At 35.9% G+C, this 22,626-nt stretch overlaps 1 protein-coding gene across 2 annotated transcripts in view; it reads left to right on the top strand.

Moving 5' to 3' along the window:
• GRID2 (glutamate ionotropic receptor delta type subunit 2) overlaps positions 1 to 22,626 on the top strand; it is a 1,393,842-nt gene that overhangs the window by 705 nt on the left and 1,370,511 nt on the right. The window lies entirely within an intron of this gene.

Below are 22,626 nucleotides of genomic sequence, written 5' to 3'. Positions count from 1 at the left end.
ATTCTCTCCCGGATGTACATTTGATCCATTAAAAAATATATCTTTAGGGGAAAGAAGAGGTGTGTGTCACCTGTGAGGCGAAAACTGGGGTGAGAGGTGGGGGGGGAGCTCCCTTCGGATCGAACAGGTGGTTTTGCAACGTGAGCGGGCTGCGTTAGCCGCAGCGTTGTGCGATGGTGACGGGGTGCTGGCTGCGCCCCCAGCCTCCTTTTCCTCTTCCCGTCCTCTTGGCTTTGCGGTACTCGCGCAGAGTCGCCGCGACGGTGGCGGGAGGGGCTGGCGGCGGTGTAGCCGAGGACGGGGAGCGGCGCGCCTCGCTGCTTCGCACACTCCCCCCGGCCTGGCGCGGCGGCGAGACTGGCCCCCGGGCGCACGAGAAGCGCAGGGCGCGCGGGCCGCCCTCGTGGGCTGCCTTGCAGACACCTGCCTCGCCTTGTCTCGCGGTCAATTCTGAGTTGCCGCGTAAGGCCGGGAGCAAAGGCGTTTGGGCTACGGCCGGGCGGCCTGACTCCAAGAAGGACGCCGAGCCGGCTCGGAGATGCTCGTGGCCCCACCTATTGGCAACCAGACGGACCGGGACTGGCCGCGGCTGGCGCGGGCGGGGGCGGGGGCGGGTGGGGGCCGCGCGTCATTATCATGCACAGCGCTCGCAGCTTCGGGCTCCAACTCTTCTCACTTGCTAATCCGTAAGAGCTGAGTGGAGACGGGCTCCTGCAGCCTTTTCTGCGTTAATGCGACGATTTCCTTTTCGGAAATTCGTGTCCGCGGGCCAGCAAGGTTCATTTACTGGGATGAAGAGAGACCCCTCTTGGGGAATTTTTCTGGGCACAGGACTTTTATCTGTCCACACGGCTTGATGTTCTTCAAATTGAAGCGACAGATGGGTCGCAGCATCTCCTCCTTTAGTGCCCCTGCCCCTCCCCTGCGCGCGCTCTCTCTCTCTTACACACACACACACCCACTCCTCCCCACACACACCACAGAGTCCTGGAAGGGAACCTGCTTCAGGTGGCTCTTGTGCCTGCCCAAGCGAGGGGCTTCTGTCTAGTGTGTGCCTCCACAGCGGCCAGCCCCTCAGCTCCAGGGGACTCCTTCTCGGTCTCAGAGGCTGTCTTTGTAAACATGTCTGCCATTCTCTGTCATTTATATCAGTAGAACCATACATGTCTGTGTATAAGGGGTAATGAGGTCAAGATTCGAAAAACCTTGCACTTATGCATTAAGTAAATTAAGCACTAGATAGCTTGACTGCTAGATCACGTTTTGCATGGGGGCTAACAGGGCCTCTGGGTTCAGAACTTTTCAGGGAGAAATCATGGCCTCGTTGAGGGGTTCAGTAATGTTCTGATAGAATTCAGAAACGAACTGTTCTCCTCTTAAAAAATGACATACATTTATATCCAGTTGTAAATGACTGGAACAGGATGCAGATATATATATTACTATGGTACCTTTACGTTCATTTTATGATTAGGGGTTTCTGCCTTACGTTTTTCATCGCTCAGGAGAAAAGGCTTGTGGATAAATGCTTATTTTATTGCTTATTCTGTGGTCTACAGGATAAATATATTATTTGCAAACACCTACAGCGCTTGCTGTCCTTTATCAGCTGAACACTGTTTTGCAATGCAGTCTGATCATTTGTTTCTAAATAGAACACAACTGTTGTATTTTTCCCTTTGCATTCGGTTGTCTGTCAGTGTGACATGGCTTCCTTATTTATAACCAGACCAAAAAAAAAAAGGTAACTGTGTACAAATTACATATTTCTTCAGAAAGCAGGTTGTATGCATGAACTGTGTATATCCTATTAAAAGGAATACTTATCAGACAATTTGACTTGAAGGCAATTAGTACATTAGGCAAGAGGATTAGCTTCTTTTATAGGCTACCCAATATTGCCATGAAGCTAGCAAATTGATAATTGCTTCAAATGCTTCATATCTTTTATAATATAGATAAATATTACTTCCCAAATTAAAGAAGATGACCAAGACTAATTTGAGTGCATGTCAGAGGTTAAAAGCCCCTCCTGCTTCCACCTCCCATCCCAAAGTATAATAAATTCAAAACTAAATGCCCATATTAAAGTTTTAAACCATCAGTTAATATTCATTGGATCAGTTTACCTTGATGACTAGCAAAAGAGAATTAATTATCTTTAGGAGGTGATTGCTTTCATTTAAATATTTAATGGGAGAAATATGCTTATGGCAAATGTATTATTTCAGGATTGAAAGGATGAAAGTGATGGAACTGAAGGAAAAGTGAATATTTCAACTCTAGAGTTATAAGGAGATATGCAGAAATGAAAGATTTTTCTAGCCTCATGTGGTGTGTTCATGTAGAAAGTAGCTGCAATATGTAGTTCAGGCAAGCTGGAAAGATAAAAAAGACACTGCTCTAATAGGTTCTTTAAATATTGAATCCTTTTAGTGTTGAACAGAATTATATATATGAAAACTCCTTTCTTTCTCTTTGTTTCTATTTCATGCAGGTAGTTTTTAAAAGTCAATTACATATTTTAAACTCTAATGTATTTTATTAAACACATGAATTCACTACAATGATGAAATACATCATAATAGTTAAACTCCAGTGATTGGAGTGGCAGTGTATTTATTTCAGTAAAAAATGCACTAATATCATATACATAATTACTTTTTCTGTTAAATCACATTTTAAAGATATTTGATAATTACATACATTTGTTTAAAGCACGTTCATACACGTAGTATTTAGAAATGAATCATCTCGATTGTGATATTCTTTGCCCCCCAAAAGAAAGGTCTTTTGACATATAAAAACTGCAATTTTGAATTATGCTTTTACTTTGAGCCTGTGCATTGATTGAGTAATTTCATCAGACCCGCATTACTTGATTGCTTAGAAGTTTCCTAATGATCTGCATGCTGTAGGAAGAACCAAAAAATCGTGAGTGGAATGGCAATGATACTGTGTTTTATGAGGCTATTCAAAAGTCGCTCTGATTTATGTAGCTAGAAAGCTCGAAAGTCTTTGAGATTAGACACGCTGACTGCTATTTTCTTCATACATCAGTCGTTCCACACTCTTTACTCCCTAAACACAACAGGAGTGTAGAGCACTGCTTTAATTAAGCAGGGATTAGGTGGCATTTCCAGTCAACTGCACAGTTTGTGTTTTGCTTCAAATCTAATATGGAGGATCTCATGTTTTAACAGTTTAATGTATGCTCATTTCTTTATCTGGTTCCTGTGCTCACAGAACTGATTGAAATGAGCTATCCTCAGTTATATATCTCTATAAGGGTATGTTCAAACAGTGTAGTCACATATTACGAAAATTACTTGCAGGTTTTTCTTGTTATCAGTCATAGTAAAATAACTTATGCCAACAGGGAATAGAAACAAACCATTTATTTATGTTTTTCTCATAAGCACGAGATACTTTATCCTCTGAGATAATAATCATTAACTATGATTTGTTTGAGAAGCCTAAAACAATGCTCAGAATATTTTCATCACAAAAAAGTTCAAATTAAAGTACAGAACTGGTGGGTGAATAAAATGTCCACATTAAAAACAGTAATAGATGGCAGATTTAAAGCAACACTTTTCATGATTTCTGCACCGAGGACAGTTTTATCAAATATAGAATGTAAAAGTATTTCCAGAAAATGTACTGTGTCTTACACCAAAATATTTCTTTTCCACCTCTTTACATAATATGCATTGGGTATGATAGCCCCCAGGAGTCATTAAGGACTCCTTGCACTGTATAAGATATCTCAATGATTTAAATTATCCCTTTATTATTTACAGTGGTTGTTTGCTCTCTAAGTTATGAATAGCATATAAACTTCTGGAATGTATGAACAAGTGGTTTCTGAATTTAAAATAAGGGTGTTGGGGCGCCTGGGTGGCTCAGTCGTTAAGCATCTGCGTTTGGCTCAGGTCATGATCCCAGGGTCCTGGGATCGAGCCCTGCATCGGGCTCCCTGCTCTGCGGGAAGCCTGCTTCTCCCTCTCCCACTCCCCCTGCTTGTGTTCCCTCTCTCACTATGTCTCTCTCTGTCAAATAAATAAATAAAATCTTTAAAAAATAATAATAAAATAAGGGTGTACTTTACTATTATTCTTTTCTGTATCATTAATACAGTTATTTGAAGCATAATTCAGATGTGCATTAAGTTAGTATTATTAATCAACAATATCAACTATGACATGACTAATAAGCCATTACACCAAGGACCTTTGCTTTCTACTCCGAGTGAAGCATACACCCAATAAATATGTCCTCTAAATTTTAATTCAAATATGAATAAAAATCAAGGTGATTAACTTTCAACTTTTTAAACAGTAGAAACCAGTTGAAATTATTAGGAGTAACGGAAGATGCATTATATTTAATTCAATTCCTAAGGCTAAGTTTATAATATTGTAATTTTATCTCAAAGGGTATTGTAATTTTAAAACCACACTTTCTAATCTGGAAGTTTTTTTTTTTTCCCTTCATTTGCGTATGTTATTTTACTATTAAAAAGTAAAATATTTGGTATTGCTTTTAGATTTTCATGATATTTTGGATTATAGACAGCATATTGGTGAATAGCAATACTTACACAGTTTTACTCTAAATATAATGTTTATTAGAAAATATATTTATGGCTTATAAAGATAGCTTTGCCATTAGGTGTCACTGCATTCTGAGCTGTTCCTTTGTAGTCCTATTTGAAAACCACATGAGATTTTTTTTTAATTCTCTGAAAAAAATGCCATCCAATGAGGTCTATGATGCTATAAGATACAGGTGGTTTTTATTTTCAAACCAGAATAGGAAATATTATCCCTGTCTCTTATTCTTATAAAAATGTGGTTCTAGGACATGTCAACACCCTCTATTCTCCAGGTAGATTAGATTGCTAGACCTAATGATGTAAATTTTTCACAAATTTAAAATACAGCAGAAATATATTCTTTAATACTTACTCTGCGCAAAAATCTAAGACACCAAAAATGATACAAATATGCTTATTACTGTTGGTGTAAGCAAATTAGTGGATGGAGTTTGTTAAGCAATTTCTTAACTGTGGTAGTTCTGCTTACTCATGGAATTTTTGAGGTACCAAACTAGATGATGTTTGTAACGTGAAACACACGTACACAGAGCTATGAAAATATATGTGGGCAAAAATACAGATATCTTTTAAAACAATGTCATCCATTGAGTTTTGTGCATGGGTCATATATGTTTTCAGATAATTTTGGCCTGGTAAATATTAAGTTTTATGTAGTGTAACAGTTTTTTTTTTGTGGTGATTTATCTTTTTATAACCAGTGTCTATGATCACTTAGTAATTTTTCTGTTTATTTGATCTTTTTAAAGAAGCAAAATCTTCCCTCTAGCAAATCCCACTTGAAGACTAATGGAGATGAAACTTAGGTCAACTTTAATCTGATAAATTCATTTTAATATAAGCAAAATCACATAGTTAGAGAATGCAGTACTAGGTTAAATGAACACTTTGTCTTTTTAGACCTTATCTTGCACCAATATTAACTATAATAAATTAGTTGGAATAATGTGTTAAGAACTTAGGGTAAAATTAAGTGATCAGATGGATATCTAAAAGATAAGGAAAAATACTAAAGTAATTCTGGGATTGATTATGTGGATATTTGTGGATTCAAGTCATTTACATTGGTGAATTTTAGCATTTGGGTGTGGACATAAATTTCAGAATGTGAATTACATGGGGAGGGATGTTAAGACATAGTGAAAATGTTCTAGATTAGAATTTAAGGGTTTGGGGCTAAGTACCAATTTTATCAATGGCTAACTGAGCAAAATTGGAAAGTTATTCTTGTTTTTTTAATAAGATTTATTTATTTTAGAGAGAGAGCAACTGGGAGGAGGGGGAGAGGGAGAGGGAGAGAAATCCACAAGTAGACTCCCCACTGAGTGGGGAGCCCCATGTGGGGTTCAGTCCTGGGACACTGAGATCATGACCTGAGCCGAAATCAAGACTTACTTGCTTAACTGACTGAACCCAGGCATCCTGGAAAGTTACTTTCTTTAGTCTTCATTTATTATCAATGCTAAAACAAGATTTAGACTAATTTTCACTTAAGCTCTAAAATTATGTGAACTAAAATGAAAACAGATCCCTATATTTGAGGAATCGGGAGAAGGTATACAGTACAGTCAAGTCTGGTTCATATAGCTATACTTAATAGCTAGGTTCAGAGTGATTTTAAAAGAAGAAAATAGGGTGCCTGGGTGGCTTAGTTGGTTAAGTGTCTGCCTTGGGCTCAGGTCATGATCCCGGAGTCCTGGGATCGAGTCGTCCCACATTGGGCTCCCTGCTCCGTGGGGAGTCTGCTTCTCTCTCTGCCCCTCACTCTGCTCTTGTGCTCTCTCTCACTCCCTCTCTCTCTCAAATAAATAAAAAAATCTTAAAAAAAATAAAAGAAGAAAATACCAGGGGAAATAAATGGAGCATAAAATCTTAATCACTAAAATTAAAATGAAATTTTTTTCAGTATGAACAGGAATTATACATAATATATTTGTTTATCAGATATTCTAGATAACTCCAATATCAGATTGAGAGAACTGGATTTGTTAGTTTTTTGTTTTAGATTCTGTTTTTGTTTTGTCTAGTGTCGATGCTAAGGTGTTCCATTCAATGCTACTCTTACAGTATACCACAATGTTAGTGTTTATTAAGGCTGACTGGACGAAGGAGTAGTCTTCTGTTCTAAGCAGCATAGATGACAATAGCCTTTAGAATTTACAAACTCAAAGCACACCAGGAATATTAGCATATGTTTGGTATCACTCAAAGATATAGAGTGTAAAGGAAATATCTAGTGTTTCTTCAGTATTCTTCATAATTTTCCATTCCTGCTCCAGGTGTTCTGGCTTTAACCCTATTGCCCACCAAGTGTGAAGCTGAGGCTGAAAGCATCCTTGAGTGAATAGAGGGAAACCCAGAGGCAAGCACAAGAAGTTTAGTATCAAAAGGCCTGCCTGTGTGTGTTTAAAAATTTTAGATCACTCTGTAGTCAATTTCTTATTAACAGATATTTTCACTCATAAAAAAGATTGAGTAATTAATTATATTAAAATAGCAATTCTTACACTTTTTTCTTTATCCCCAAATAATTCAAAGTACTATTGTAAAAATAAATTATTTTATTGGCCTAAGTACCTGATTTTTCTGAAGTAAACTTAAATAAGGCATTTGTTTCATTGTCAAAATCATTATAACTCTAGAAGTTAATATTCCTGAAACTACATGATAAGGTAGGCATTACTGTACAACATGTATGTGTGCTAATTGGGAGAATGTTCTTTCATTCCGCAAACATTTATTCTAAACCTCCTCTCTATGGAATACTGTTTTTAGGTTCTGGAATTAAAATACTGAACAAGTAAGCTATGTCTCTGTATTTAAGGAACTTACATTCTCATGGGGGAGGCAAAAACCAAATAATGTCAAGTAGTGGTAAATTGTGTGAACAAAAATGAAAGAATGGCAGTTGAACAAAGTATGCTATTTTGAATACTGTGCTTTGGTAAGTCCTGTCTGAGGAGGTGATCACTGGAGCAGAGACTCGACTCAAAGAAAGAAAGTAAACTAGGTGGATGTCTGATATCAGAGGGCACAGCAAAGGTAAAGGCCAGAAAGCAAGACAGTAAGGAATCATTTGTTTAAGGAACATCTTGAAAATCAATGTGGAATATATATGGAGTTTATTACTAAGCAAAGCAGTAAGTGGAAGGAAATAAGTGAGAGGCAACTATGGAGGATCCTGTAGGGGCTTTATAGGTCGGGGTAAGGTATTTAGATCTTCCAGGTATATGGGGAGTCTACTGGAAGATTGAGATAAAACATGTGATATGAAATGATTTATATTTTAGTAAGAGAATCTTCTCTGGGTGGACTGGTTGGAGTACAGATATGAAAATTAGTTTGAGGATAGTGAATTGGACTGGTAGCTGAAGTAGATGAGTGGTTATCAGATTGTGGATATATATTGAAAATAGAAATAGGATTTTCTGATGGACAGCTTGGCTAGAAGAAATCCAGAGGGAGTGAAGAGGCTTCCAAGATATTTTACTTGAAAGAGTGGGTGAAATATGTTACTATTTACTGAAATTGGGAACATGGGACAATGAGTAAGTTTTAGATAAAAATCAAAATTTGCATTTATTAAATTTGATATTCCTATTAAACATCAAATTTCAGAATTTAATTAGGTTGGCAGTTTATATGAGTTTGAAATTTCGGGTGGATTTAGGGATTTGAGCTGCACATTTGGAATTCAATATTTTAGATACGGTCTTGAAAGCTGTGAGGGGTAGCTCATTTAGGGAATAATCGTGTAGCGAGAACTCCAAGACTGCCATGGGACATTCTAAAATGTTGAGGTCAGGGAGACTAAGAGGATCCAGGAAAAGAGATGAGTGGCCTGTAAGTTAGAAAGAAAACATAGTACTGTGTGGTGTTTTGGAAGCTAAGTGAGGAAAGTATTTCAAGGAGGAAATGAAAAACCCTGTCAAATTCTGTGGATGAAAATTGTTGATAAACATGACTTTGACAAAAGTGCTTTCAGTGGACTGGAAGTGACAGAATACTGATTGGGGAGGATTTAAAGATTTAATGGGACTTGAGGAACTCTCAGTTTTTCTCTAAGGGAGAACAAGGGAGTGGTGGGGGTGGGAATATGAGGTAAAAGTTGAGTTTTTTTTTTTTTTTTAAAGTGGGGGTTAGGATATATAGGGTAATATTTTAAGTTTCAAGTATAAGAACATTTTCAGTTAGAGGATTTAAAATAAATTTTCTCTTTTTATTCAAACCTATTGGATTCCTGAGTTTGGATAGTGTTTGAATAGCACTGTTTTATTTATTTTTGTTTGTTTGCTTGTCCTTGTTGCTTTTTGTTTTGTTTTGTAATCTGGGACCAAGTGAAACTGGGCCCATGCCAGTGGATGAGAGAAGTTTAGATGTCCTCTCTGAAATAGACTCTATTAGTTGTTCTGCATTTGTGCTTCACTTAATTTCCCAGATTAGCACTAAAATTTAGGTAAAAATTTTTTACCTGAAATTATGAGTGGATTATACCTTGAGGAGTATTGGTATACCGTTATAAATAGAATCAACATTTAGTTTTTTAGTAATATATTAATTTTAAGAACACATAATATTCCTTATGATAAGTGGTATCAAAATAGTATGAAATCCTCTTGTTAAAGTGGATATGTTTGAATTGATTATGGGTTTCCGCTAAGTAAATTCTACTATATATTTGATATACTTAAAAAAATCATTTGGGACAATTTTTTAAAAATACAGTTATTTCATAAGGCAGTGCATATCATTGCCACATAGAAATTAAATGATGAAAGAGATTCACCTGATTTTAATTTTCAGTGACACCTTTAAATATTTCCTTTTATAGAACTTTCACTTCTGTTTGTGCTATACTATAGCTGACAGATCTTTAGTCATAGGTGAAAATGAGGAAAGGAAATGTTCTAAATTTTCTAACCTCAGAATTTGGCCTTCTGAAAATGAACCTTAGTTCTCTCATTGGTCTCTTATTAATACATAAGTTATGTATATTTCATTGGCCTGCAGCTGAAATAAGAATATGTGTATTAAAATAAGAATGCCAATAGCAGGTGAATTATATTTGTCTGTGTTCTTTGTCATATCCAGTGCTATCTGCTCTATAAAAATATGTTGTCTTACGAGACAATGTAATATGAATGTCACATGTTGTTTCTGCTTGGTTACATCTATTAATTAATGTATAAACATGGAATATATGAACAGTGAGGAGATAGCTGTCCTGTGGTTTGGGCACAGCAATGACTGATTAAAAAAAGCAAGCTGTGTATGGCTGGAGCCAAGGAACGTAATTAATGAAATATATAATATCAAAAGTTATTTTAAACTTGCTAGTTCATAACTTCCTGGGGTGGTGAAATATAATCATTTGAAGGAACTGTTTAGCAGATTTAAATATAAATTTAAGTTTAATAGCCACCTAAAATTTGTGGAGGTGCTTAGTGTACTTAACCTTGATATCATTAAAATGGCATGCCCCACAAGCAGCACCTTTTAGATTGGCTTATTATCTTAAAAACCAAAGGCCAGGTAATATCTTAGGAGTTAAAGTGGGACAAGAGAGTCCGTCCTATTTTTCTGTTGTGTGGAGCTTAAATTGAATTAAAATCTAGAAGACTGATTCTTTCTTCTGATAATCTCTACAGTCTGACAACAGAGAAAATTGTTGGGAGTATAGTGGCAATTATGATCTTGCTCTTCAGTGTCCAGTTTCTTCTTTGTGACTTCTATAAACGGCAATAACAGAAAACTAGTGAATTTTTTTTTAGAAATGCCAGAAATTCTTACATAGCCCAAAGGACGCATGGTTTTTTATGAAAACCATTATAAATTTCTTATTAACAAAATTATTGAAAAAAATTTAACACATCATTAGTGTGGTGGTGAGTCAAACACAGACTTGAGAAGGGATTACTCTTCTGTTTCCTGGTGGTGTAGTCATGGTGAGTTTTGGATATTTTTTATAATTCATAATTTTCAAGCTGAAAAATCATGATCTATATCATTATCTTCCATTTGCAGAAAATATACTTTCAGGGTTACATGAAAACCATAACATGTGCCCTTTTTTTTTTGAACAAATGCTTACTGAGCACCTGTTACGTACTCAATTGATTACAAAGCTATTCATATAAGACATGTTTACCATCCTTTAAAAACTTTTATGTATATCTGCCTTCTGAGATCATATTATAATGTTAGGAAGCTGAAGTAGAGCAATTTAGGACTCACAGTTGGATGACTATGTTCTAATAGGTTGTGGGAGATTGGGATAATTCAACAAATGCCATCTTTATGGTGCCCTTAAAGTGCCATAAAACAAACATATATTTCAGGTAAAAATATCAATGGGGTAGGGAGATTACCAGTTAAAGAAGGTCTTAATTTATTTTTTTTTAATTTTTTTTTTTTTAAGATTTTATTTATTTATTTGAGAGAGAGAGAATGAGAGAGAACACATGAGAGGGGATAGGGTCAGAGGGCAAAGCAGACTCCCTGCCGAGCAGGGAGCCCGATGCGGGACTCGATCCAGGGACTCCAGGATCATGACCTGAGCCGAAGGCAGTTGCTTAACCAACTGAGCCACCCAGGCGCCCAGAAGGTCTTAATTTATAATAGAACTTTCTTTGAGTCTGATATTTGCTCCTTTACCATGTTATACCTATAGACTAGAAAAACAGTGCAGTCATGTGCTAGCATGTGCTAAGGAAAAGTCCCTGCCGTGTTCCGTTTTTTCTCTTATTCTTTTCATTTTGTTTTCTGTAGACCCTAGTAGTTGTGCTCTAAGGTCAAATAAAGGAGGAAGTAGCTTTAAGATCCAATTATTCTGTAATTAATAGAAATAACGAGTTCCTTTTAAATTTAATGGGACATACCAGATCATTCCACTAAGCATGGTTTCTTGGGTATGGAGAAATTAAATTACATTTTCTTTTTTTCTTTACTTTTGAACCTGCTAGTATTACTGTTTCATGTTACTAATCTGTACTTTGTTCTGGATGTATAAAACATCAATGAAAATGACAGTTTTATACCCTAGCAAACAAAAGGGAAAAATTACCTCACTGAAAAAGTAAAATTAGTTACTTTTACAAATAGAATAAGGACTGTTGGGAAAACATTTTTATACCAACTTTTAATTATGTAAGTGTAATTGAGACTAGGACAAACAACAAAAATTGAAAATAAGGGATAGTTCAAAAACTAACTGACCATTACTTGTATCTTTCTCCACAAGAGTCGTTGTTGTGGTTGATAAATGGTTAATAAATAGCAAAACTGTCTGCTCTCATTTTTTCTGTTTTATTTTTCCTGTCTACCCTTCAGTGGCAATGCTAATGAGCAGGAAATGGCCAAGAGCAAGGAAGAAGGAGCAAAGCAAAGGGTTTTAGATAATCTATAAACCGGAAAATCAGCCCCTGAATGCTCATATGCACAGGCTTGCTGAGAAGAAATAGTTTATTTTCTGAAAATATTGCCCAGATACTGAAGATAGAACTTGCTTTTGGCTGCTGGTTTTGTAAGAGAAGTGATGGTTCCAGGCCACCAAAGAGGAATACTCTGAATAATACAGGCTAGGGGCAGAACAAAGAATATTTTTGAGGAAAAGAGTGTTCTTCAGGGGAGATGCTGCGGACAGCCAGGACCTCTGTGATTAGTTCAGTTCCATGTGTCATGTCTGTGGTGATTTTTTTTAAAGGAAATATGTGGAATTCAGCTCTACCTCTTAAACAGTTTAGGTAAATATGTGAAAATGTGTTGGATTGACATTCCTATCAATATGTGTTGTGTACTGAGCATCTACATTGTATATTCCCAGTTGGCTTCTAGCCGTTGCTATATTATATACAATAAGGAAAAATTTGAACAGTGCACTTTAAAAAAGAAACTGTGAAGCATGTTGCAATGGTAAATACAAAAGTCTGGTTAGTGGTTAATTGAGGTGAAAAGTGGGAAGGAGGGAAGGTGATGTGATCAAGGAGAGGTGCGTGGTTTCAGCACTATTGATCATGTCTTATTAAGCTGAGTGGTTGTTACACAAATGTTGATTTCATATATATTTCTATATTCATATGTTTATGTAAGTAATATATACTCTATATATTCATATATATATATTTGTAAGTACTAATATATCTGCTGTTGTGTCTGCTCACTGAGAAATCTACTGGTTCAGTTCAGTTCTACCATGGTTAGGGAATGAGATTTGTCTTTTGAGACCCCATTCACCATAGAATGTGGCTCAGTCTCTAACACTCTTTGGAGACGATGAGAATACAATATGCCAGGATCATTAAATGGCAAATCAGAGAATAACTCAGAAGTTTGTGTTCAAGCATGGCACTCTCTGTGATGGATTCAACAAGCAAGTCACTTTCTCTACTACTGAGGACTTTCTTTGAGTCTTTGTTATCCTTTCAGTTTGGGTAGGGAGTATCCTGAACTGTTTAAATGAGAGAGAAGAGGGGAAGGGATGTACAGCGAGAACAACTAGGTTAATGCTACGAGACATAGCTTGTAATATTCCATGCTTTTAATATTTTATAATACATATTTAAAAAGCTAATGTATAATAATTTTGTAATTAATAGTACACTGGCATCTTCTCTCTCACCTTGGGTGAGAAAGTATGAACAATTCTTTAGTATCTTAGAAATACTACTGAGAAGAGAATTTTTTTTTCTTGATCTTATTTAGATGTTATTCTCTGCTTATGGAAACTGATAATGAAGCTAATTAATATTTTAATATTAACTGTCCTTAACTCCAAATACAAACTAAGATAATATACACTACTGATAAGTAGAAAAGAGCTTTTTGTAGCCAGGTGAGCTTATGATGTGGCCCTTGACTGAATTTCCAATAAAATAGTTTATTTTAATCCATATAAAGCAGAAGGAATGAAGACAACCTTTCCACAAAACAAACTTGAAGGCAGAGAAGGGGTAATTTTTTTCCAGCTTTATTGAGATATAACATGTATCTTTATTGAGATAATTGACATTTAACATTGTATAAGTTTAAGGTATGATCTGATACATTTTATGTTTTGCAAAATGATGAACATTAAGTAGTATTTGCTAAAACCTCCATGGCATCACATAATTAGAATTTCTTTTTGTGGTAAGAACATTAAATAGCTACTTTCTTACCAACTTTCAAGTATATAATACTGTATTATTAGCTACAATGACCAGGCTGTACTTCAGATCTCTAGAACTTGATCTTCTTATAATTGGAAGTTTGTACCCTTTGACAAATATCTCCCCATTTCTTACACCCTCTACCCCTGGTAATCACCACTCTACTCTGTTCTCTGAGTTCAGCTTTTTTTTTTTTTTAAAGATTTTATTTGTTTATTTGAAAGAGAGAGAGAGACAGAACGAACAAGTAGGGGGAGTGCCAGGCAGAGGGAGAGGGAGAAGCAGGCCCCCCGTGGAGCAAGGAGCCTGATGCGGGGCTCATCCCAGGACCCCAGGATTATGACCTCAGCTGACGGTAGACTCTTAACTGACTGAGCCATTCAGGTGCCCCTCTCTGAGTTCAGCTTTTAAGATTACACATATAAGTGGTATCCTGCAATATTTGTCTTTTTCTGTCTGACTTATTTAACATACTGCTTTCAAGGTTATTCAAGTTGTCACAAATGGCAGGATTTCCTTTTTTTCTAAATATTCCATATATATATATACACACACAAAATTGATATGTATATCAATTTTGTCATCAGCTTTCTATTGTTCAGTAAAGTATATTAAATTATAATTACCTTCTTCCTTCCCCCAAAACTCATGCAACTCAATTATTTTCATTTTGAATGAAAAAAACATGTGGCCAGTATAAGTTATCCTATTTTATAAATTGACTCTCATGGAAAAAAGAAGTTTGTTCACCACTGTCATGGGAAAACAATATCTGCCAGGGGTACGTTTTGGCCAAAGCCAGAGTTATGAAATAATGTGGCAAAAGAGAGAAATAGTACGTAATTTAGAGGAAACAAATTGCAGTGGAGGTTATGGCAAGACAGGAGACCAGAAGTTAAGAAGATCCCTGTGAGATCTATGGGAATTCTTTAAATAATTTAGGCTAAGAAATGCCCAGCTTTGTGTTATAAGATCTATAGTGGCAAAAAAAAGAAAGGAAAAGAAAAAGATCTGTAGTGGCAATGCGTAGATGGTAACCAGTTAGAAGACCTTGGCAGTATTCTAGGTGAAGGGGGGTGCCAAACAGTGGCAAGTGGCGATGGAGAGGAGAATTTGCATAGGAGAGATGCTAAGGAGCTTGCATCCATCAGTGTGGTCATTCTTTAGAAGTGGGAGTAAAAGAAAGTCTAACATCATTCCTGAGTACTATCTTGAGTGAGCAGATGCAGATGCTATTCACCAACATGGGAAACAGAACAGAGAAACCGAGTTTGGTTTGAACTTAGTATTATTTTAGCATGACTGTAAAGTGTCATATCCCAGATAGCAGCTTTCCAATAATCCGTCTTCCTGACTCAGATGGAGAAAAGAAAGGTCATTCTCCATAGAAATCAATCCTATTTTGACCTAAAAAAGGAAACTGTTTTTCTGGTCATTCTTTCCTAACTTTTCTTTCAGATCCACTGCTTAATAATGTAGTTTCCTATTTAAAATGTGATCCATTTAAAATTTTGTTGAGCTACTTATATTCTGAAAATAGTAATTTTACAACGCTAAGAGCCTTAGGATTTTTAATTACTGTGTGTGCTTATTTATAATTTCAGAATTATTAATTCTAAATATTACTGACCTTTTAAAGTATATATCTTCATTCTCATTTCTTAATATGAGTATAATTTTTTTAGATTTATTTATTTTAGTGAAAGAGAGAGAGGGAGGAAGAGTATGGAGGGAGGGGCTAAAGGAGAGGAAGAGAGAATCTCAAGCAGGCTCCCTGCTAGCAGGGAGCCCAGTGCAAGGTTTGATCCTAGGACCCCAAGATCATGACCTGAGCCAAAATCAAGAGTCAGACACTTAACTGACTCAGCCACCCAGGTGCCCCTTAATATGAGTATACTTTATAAAAATCAAAGTCTGGAATTAATGAGACTTGTGCTGTTAATTTATATGAAAATTATGATAATTATTTCCAATCAAAATGATTTAATGTATTTTAATTTATTTTATTTTTTATGTGTAGAATTTAGTGATTTATCACATACAATAGCTGGTGCTCCTCACAGTAAGTGTCCTCTTTAATACCCATCACTGTTTAACATCCGCCCACACACACCTCCCCTCCAGTAACCATTTGTTCTCTATAGTTAAGAGTCTGTTTTTTGGTGTGCCTCTCTTTCTTCTGCCTATGTTCATTTGCTTTGTTTCTTAAATTCCACATATGAGTGCAATCATACGGTATTTGTTTTTCTCTAACTTATTTCAATTAGCATAGTACCCTCTAGCTCCATCCACATCTTTGCAATTATCAAGATTTCATTCTTTTTTATGCCCGAGTAATATTCCATTGGATATATATATGTGTGTGTGTGTGTGTGTGTGTGTGCGTATACACTACATCTTTATTCATTCATCAGTCGATGGACATTTGGGCTCTTTCCATAATTTGGCTATTGTTGATAATGCTGCTATAAACATTGGGGTCCATGTATCCCTTTGAATCAGTATTTCTGTATTCTTTGGGTAAATACCTAGTAGTAAAATTACTGGGTTGTAGGGTAGTTCTACTTTTAACTTTTTGAGGAAACCCCATACTGTTTTCCAGAGTGGCTGTACCAGTTTGCATTCCCAGCAACAGTGTAAAGGGTTCCCCTTTCTTCACATCTGCCAACACCTGTTGTTCCCTGTGTTGTTAATTTTAGGCATTCTGACTGTGTGCAAAATAATTTTAAAATTAAATGATCTTTGACCGTATATTAGGTTATCAGAAGTAAAATTTTAATTTCTTGTACATGATTGCTATTATATTACAAGTAGAATCCCCTTATGTAAATAAATAGAAAGGTAACATGGAAGGGTAAAAGTATTGCCATAGAATTTTGTATTCTATAATTACGTGTAATCTGCAACATAATTAGCTGAAGGAAAGGAACACTGTGCTTCTAGGATGGCAGAAGCACAGCCTGAAATGGGACACAGGTCCCATTTAGAACATACTAAAGGGATCTTTTGGGGACTTCAAGCCTCATTTTTTAGTGTTTCAGAAAACTCTGCTTCATAGTTAAGGATTTGTCTTCTCAGATAAGAAATGTTTGCAAACACTGATCTGGAGTCAGAATATGAAAGCAGAGCCAGTGTGTTTGCATGTGCGTGAAAACACTGGTTGAACTGAGAAGTGGAAAGGAGTAGATCCAAATAAGCTAGTGTTCTTTCTGCCTCTGTGTGTCTTTGTTCAGATTTCAGCCTGTTTTTATAATACATAGTGTCAGTGCTTAATCCAGTAAAAACAATTTAGGTATGAAATTATTAGAATTTAACTTCGCTATCTCACTATTTTTTATTCTTACTAAATTGATCACTTGTAAGAGAGCCAAAATGGAAAATTGAGCGCTCAGTTGGGGAGGAGGGTTTCTAGCATCTGTCAATCTTGCTCTCAGGCTCTCTAATTGGTTTTAGAGTAGATTAAGGGATTAGACATTTAGAGTCAGTGAGGGATAACCTGAGTGACTTGAGTCAGTCACAACCTGTGATGATTGATAATTTTTGCATCTTAAGTGATCAGAGAAGCATATACTACCCTAAGCAGAAGCACTGGATTTGATGTCCCAGTTCTATATTCAGATCTTGCCTTGGTCACTTTGCTACTTCGTAGCTGTGAAGTCTGGATAAGTAATGAAACTTTGAAAATCTCAAGTTTACCTGCTCCTGCTTCCTCTCCACCTCATTTGTTATAAGGACAAACTGTAATAAAATTTGAAATATAGACTTGAAGATTCCACAAACTGTCAGTATTCATACTTCAGGAGATTGAACTTGCAATTTAAAAATACTGCCCATCGTGGCCCTTGGTCTGGGTTGTGTGTTAGAAAGTGGTTGCCACACCTTAGATCAGATAGGATTCCCTGTTTATTCTATGTTCTTGAAACATTAATTCAGATTTACAACTATGGCTTTTTTTTATAGCATATAAATCAAAGTTGAAGGTCATTATTAAAGTAACTGAATTTAACGTTAGCTATTCTTTCAGAGGTACTATTTCACTCTAAATTTATGTGAAATAGATGGCTATTTTTTTTTTTTCCATTGATACTGGTATTTACCCATGTCTTTGTGGCCATACCCTTTAATTTGAAATAGGGTGATCTTTATTATCCAGACCAGGACTCTTTTGAGAGTAGAAATGGCAGTATTAAGATTTCTTTTGGGGCAAAAGGGACAAACTAGGGCTGACTGGAGGCAAACAGGGACAAGGCAGCAGTCTTCTTTCAAATTCCTGCCTGGAGGCATGTAATTGGTTTGTACTTTGGCCCAGCCTCAAAGCACCCCTAGGCATATTCTCTTTCAATAGGCAATAATTCTGTTTTGGCAACAGGTCTAACCTTCCCCTTTTCCAGGTCTTTTAAGCTGATTAAAGAAATAGACTTAGGTTTTGTTTTGTTTTATTTTTAATTACTTAGAGCATTTTTCTTTACAGGCAGGAGAGGAAAATAGCTAAATATAGGTTGTCTTTGTTCTGACAAACATATTTAACTGATTTTTTAAAAAATAGGAATTAGTATCTGCAAATGTTCCCTTTATTGTTTATGTCCATTCTATCTATTTAACTACTGCTCCTAGCAGAACTCATTGGATATTAGCAGTTGCATCAACTTGCACTTAACCTCAGATGCTGTATGTTTGGGAGTAAATAAAGAACATGTATTCTTACATGGAGTGGGTTGTTCTAAGAAATATAAAAGCAGTTTACAACAAAGTTTAAATTTGCTTCAGTTTTCCGTCCTAAAGAGAGAAATTGCCAAGAAAATGTTTTTAATTTTAATTTTTTATAGAAATATATTACAAACTAGCAAATACTCTAAAGAGGAGGATAGACTTAGTTTCAAAGGTGTATATTTAAAAACAACTTAATTTGGGGCGCCTGGGTGGCTCAGTCGTTAAGCGTCTGCCTTCGGCTCAGGTCATGATCCCAGGGTCCTGGGATCGAGCCCTGCATCGGGCTCCCTGCTCTGCAGGAAACCTGCTTCTCCCTCTTCTACTCCCCCTGCTTGTGTTCCCTCTCTCACTGTGTCTCTCTCTGTCAAATAAATAAATAAAATCTTTAAAAAAAAACCAAAAAACAAAAAACAACTTAATTTTTCTTATAGGGGACAAACATAAAATTTATTTTGTGATTTTGAATTAATTATACTACAGCTACGCTGCTATCTAATTGAGTCAGCCTCTATACATTTCTCTCTCAGATGTATGCCCTTCTTCACTTTGGTTTGAAAGTAATTAAATTGTCTTAACCTTCCTTTCCTTTCTGTTCCAAAGTCTGGTTTTATCTCAAGAAATGATCAGGTGATGCCCTCACACTCTTGCTTTTCTCCTGAAATCCTAGTTCATATAAACCTTATTTCCTTTTCTTCACTTTTGGCAACCCAGTTATGACCTTCTGTGTTTTCCAAATGTGAAACTGAGTTTGAGAACATCCTTCTACACTGTGCTCTAGAGAAGATTGCGGTTTCCTCCTTTCTTCATCTGTGGTGATTTTTAGACTTGGGTAGACCCTGCTCCTTAGGTCATCTTCCCTGTAGAAATCATAGTCTTACAGTTGGAAGGAATATTAGAGATTGTCTGTAGTCTAGAGTCCTACTGTTGCTGATGAGCAGATTGAGAGGTTAAGTGATTTGAATGCTGCATAGATAGGAATTTTTGAATAGTCTATTAAGCATAATTTTTACTGAAAAAAGTAATTATATTCACATCACCAAAGAGGTATTAATGGGCAATTGGCCAGGAGATAGAAATAGCCCAATTACGTAGAATTGGATAATTGTTTTCATTAACATAGGGTCCATTTTACCTGTGCTCCACTATATTGCTGTAGAGTACTGTAATTAATTCCTTTGAAGCCTGCTAGTATAATGTTAGAGGTAGTTAACCCAATTGTTGGAGAACTATTCCCACAAGCTGCTAGGGGCAGTGAGTATATATATCATCTTTTAGAATTTCTCCCAGAATTTAAGCATAGTGGAGTCTAGCCAGATCCAAATGCTCTTCCTCAGACTACATACTCTACCCCTCCTTCCTCACTGTTTCTCATTCCTAATCCCCTCCTTCTCCCCACAAATCCATTTTGGGGTTCTTATATTTACTGTAGTTCATTCTGTCTCCATCAAAACATGTTACTATGCATGTATTTTAATTGCTTGAAAATATGCTATTTCCCCTTGGTTCTTAGCATTCTTGGGGACAATTTATTTCAACATTCTCAACCTTAGTGTTTTCGTATGTAAAATGTAGATATAACCACTTATTTTGAAGGGACAAATGAAAGTAAATTAAATAAATTAGAAAAATTAGAAAAAAAACAGTGACTGAACAAAATGAGCTTTCAATATATATCAGTTTGCTTTCCTCTTTCTTCACTGTCCTCCATCAAAACTTCATAAATATAATATTTTATTTAAATAATTGTCCATTTTATTTCTATTTTGTGTATATTTGCCAAATACGTTAAAGCTAGAATTAATTAATTTTTGTAATTATGTCAAGTGAAGAGGAAAACGGTCTTTGAAAATATGGGCTATTTATATTCTCATTTTCTAACTCAAACAAAGAGATTTGCTATTTGTTTAACATGACAGAAAACACCTCAAACAATTTTATGGATTTTTTTTCATCCTTTTTCTTTTTTGCTTGTGACCTTTCATAAAATAGATGATTTTCTAGTTACAAAGAAGCTGATCTTTTTGCTAACTGGATTCATTTTGAAATATAACTCTTTTTTAAGTCTTTCAAATCCATTTAACTGTACTTTCTATATCTTTAAAGTCACAATTGCTTCAACTCGTATTATTTTCTGACTTTTAATGTGCATACTACACTAACAAATTAATTACCTTCTAATTTTATTTTAAAATTATTCATTTTTTCTAAACCTCCTAATGTTTACTCTACTGAAATGTTTCTTTCTTGTGTCCCATGTTTATATATAAAAAAAATAAAAAACAACAACTATGGGGAAAAATTGTGTTTGATGAGAAAATAAAGGGAGAAGTCACAGGAATTTGGTAAGCATTTAATTCTCTTGGCAATTTTACATATCAGTACTCATTTACTAATTGTTCTTTTTTTTTGAGTTAAATTAGACTTCTCTTCCAGAATTGAGCTATTAATGTGATTTTAACCGTTAGAGCTACCTCCACAGGTTTATAACTGATTAAAAGTCACTAAATTATTTGGGCAGTTGAAGATAAATCACTACAATTTGTGAAGAACCCTGAATGTAAAATTCACAATTTGATTTTAATTTAAAGATACTTTAATGAAAGAAGACTTTGTGTGGTACATTTAGAATTACCATCATTCACAATAATGCCTCTATAGTGCCTTTAGAGTATATAAGGGTGTGTTGAACTAGTATGTCCACTTTGGGTGCCACTATTATGAATGTAACAAATAGATATAGTATCCTTAGTTCTACTTTCTCTCTCTGTGAAAATACCTAGAGGATACTATAGAAGAGAACAAAAGAGTATAGTGAAAATGACTAAACCCATTCTCTGTAATGAGAATAACATACCAGTTGTTATTCATAATTATATATAAGAACCAATAATTAAAGTGACTTTCAGCCGTCACAGTATGTCAATCATTGTTGGAAAACCTTTGTAGATATTATCTCATTAAATTGTTAATATAACCCTCATAATGCTGTCATCATTCCTCTTTTGCAAATGAGGTTAAGGGAAGTTTAGCAGTGCTATATAATTTACCCAACTTCATTCAACCACAGAACATAAAAAATAGGGTCTGACATCTGTTCTCCTTTCTTCCCTTCTTATGTGTGGAGAATAGTTTTCTTTTTTTAAAAAAGATTTTATTTATTTATTTGACAGAGTGATAGAGGACAAGTAGGCAGAGAGGCAGAAGGAAAAGCAGGGTCCCCAATGAGCGGAGAGCTGGATGTGGAGCTCGATCCCAGCACCCTGGGCTCAATCCCGGGACCCTGGGATCATGATCTGAGCCGAAGGCAGACGCTTAACCTACTGAGCCACCCACGTAACCCTAGAGAATAGTTTTCATTGGGTTTTTATCTATTCCATGCATCTCATGCTTTTTTTTTTTTTTTCCTTTGGTAATCACTGTGCCAGTAAGAAACCAGATTCTCTTTTAAGAGCCTTCTCTGATTTTCTAATCGGTGTGGTGCAGGGTACCCCATGCATTTCTCATCACATCCTAATATTATTTGTATCCTTGCAGTTGATTTTCCATGAACTTGAAAGAAAAAAAAAAGAACATAATATCTATTCTAGTGAGTTGTCATTAAAAAAAATATCAACCCTAGTTTTGTTGGTGCTTTATGAATGGTATTATTTTATTGTGGTTTTCCCTGAGTCATAAAATATCAGTGATTAATTAAAACATCATTAATAGGCTCTGTGTCTATATCTTTTTTAAAAAAATATTTATTTTAGAGAGAGAGAGAGCGCACACATGAGTGGGGAGGGACAGAGGGGGAGGGAAAGGGAGAGAGAATCTCAAGCACTGAGCTCAATGCAGGGCTTGATCTCACAACCCTGAGATCATGACTTGAGGGGAAATGAAGAGTCTGACAACCAGCTGAGCCACCCAGGTGCCCCTGTGTCTATATCTTTAAGTGTCTGTTCACTGGTTTCCAGTTGGTTATCAGTGGATTATACAACTACTTGAAGCTAGCTTAAGTCTTCATTCCCATTAGTCCTAGAAAATTAAAGATCTGTGCTTATCTATGTTCCTGGCTGTAATTCTAAATAAAGTTCTTTGTGCCTTTTTAATATCTGGTCCTCACTGGGAAAACCTCAATCAGATCCTCATTTTAGAGTAGATCTTGTGCCAGGG

The sequence above is a fragment of the Neomonachus schauinslandi genome, chromosome 2, assembly GCF_002201575.2.
Source record: "Neomonachus schauinslandi chromosome 2, ASM220157v2, whole genome shotgun sequence".
NCBI lineage: Eukaryota > Metazoa > Chordata > Mammalia > Carnivora > Phocidae > Neomonachus > Neomonachus schauinslandi.
Note: the sequence above shows the minus strand (reverse complement) of the source record. Positions and strands in the feature narration are given on the sequence as shown.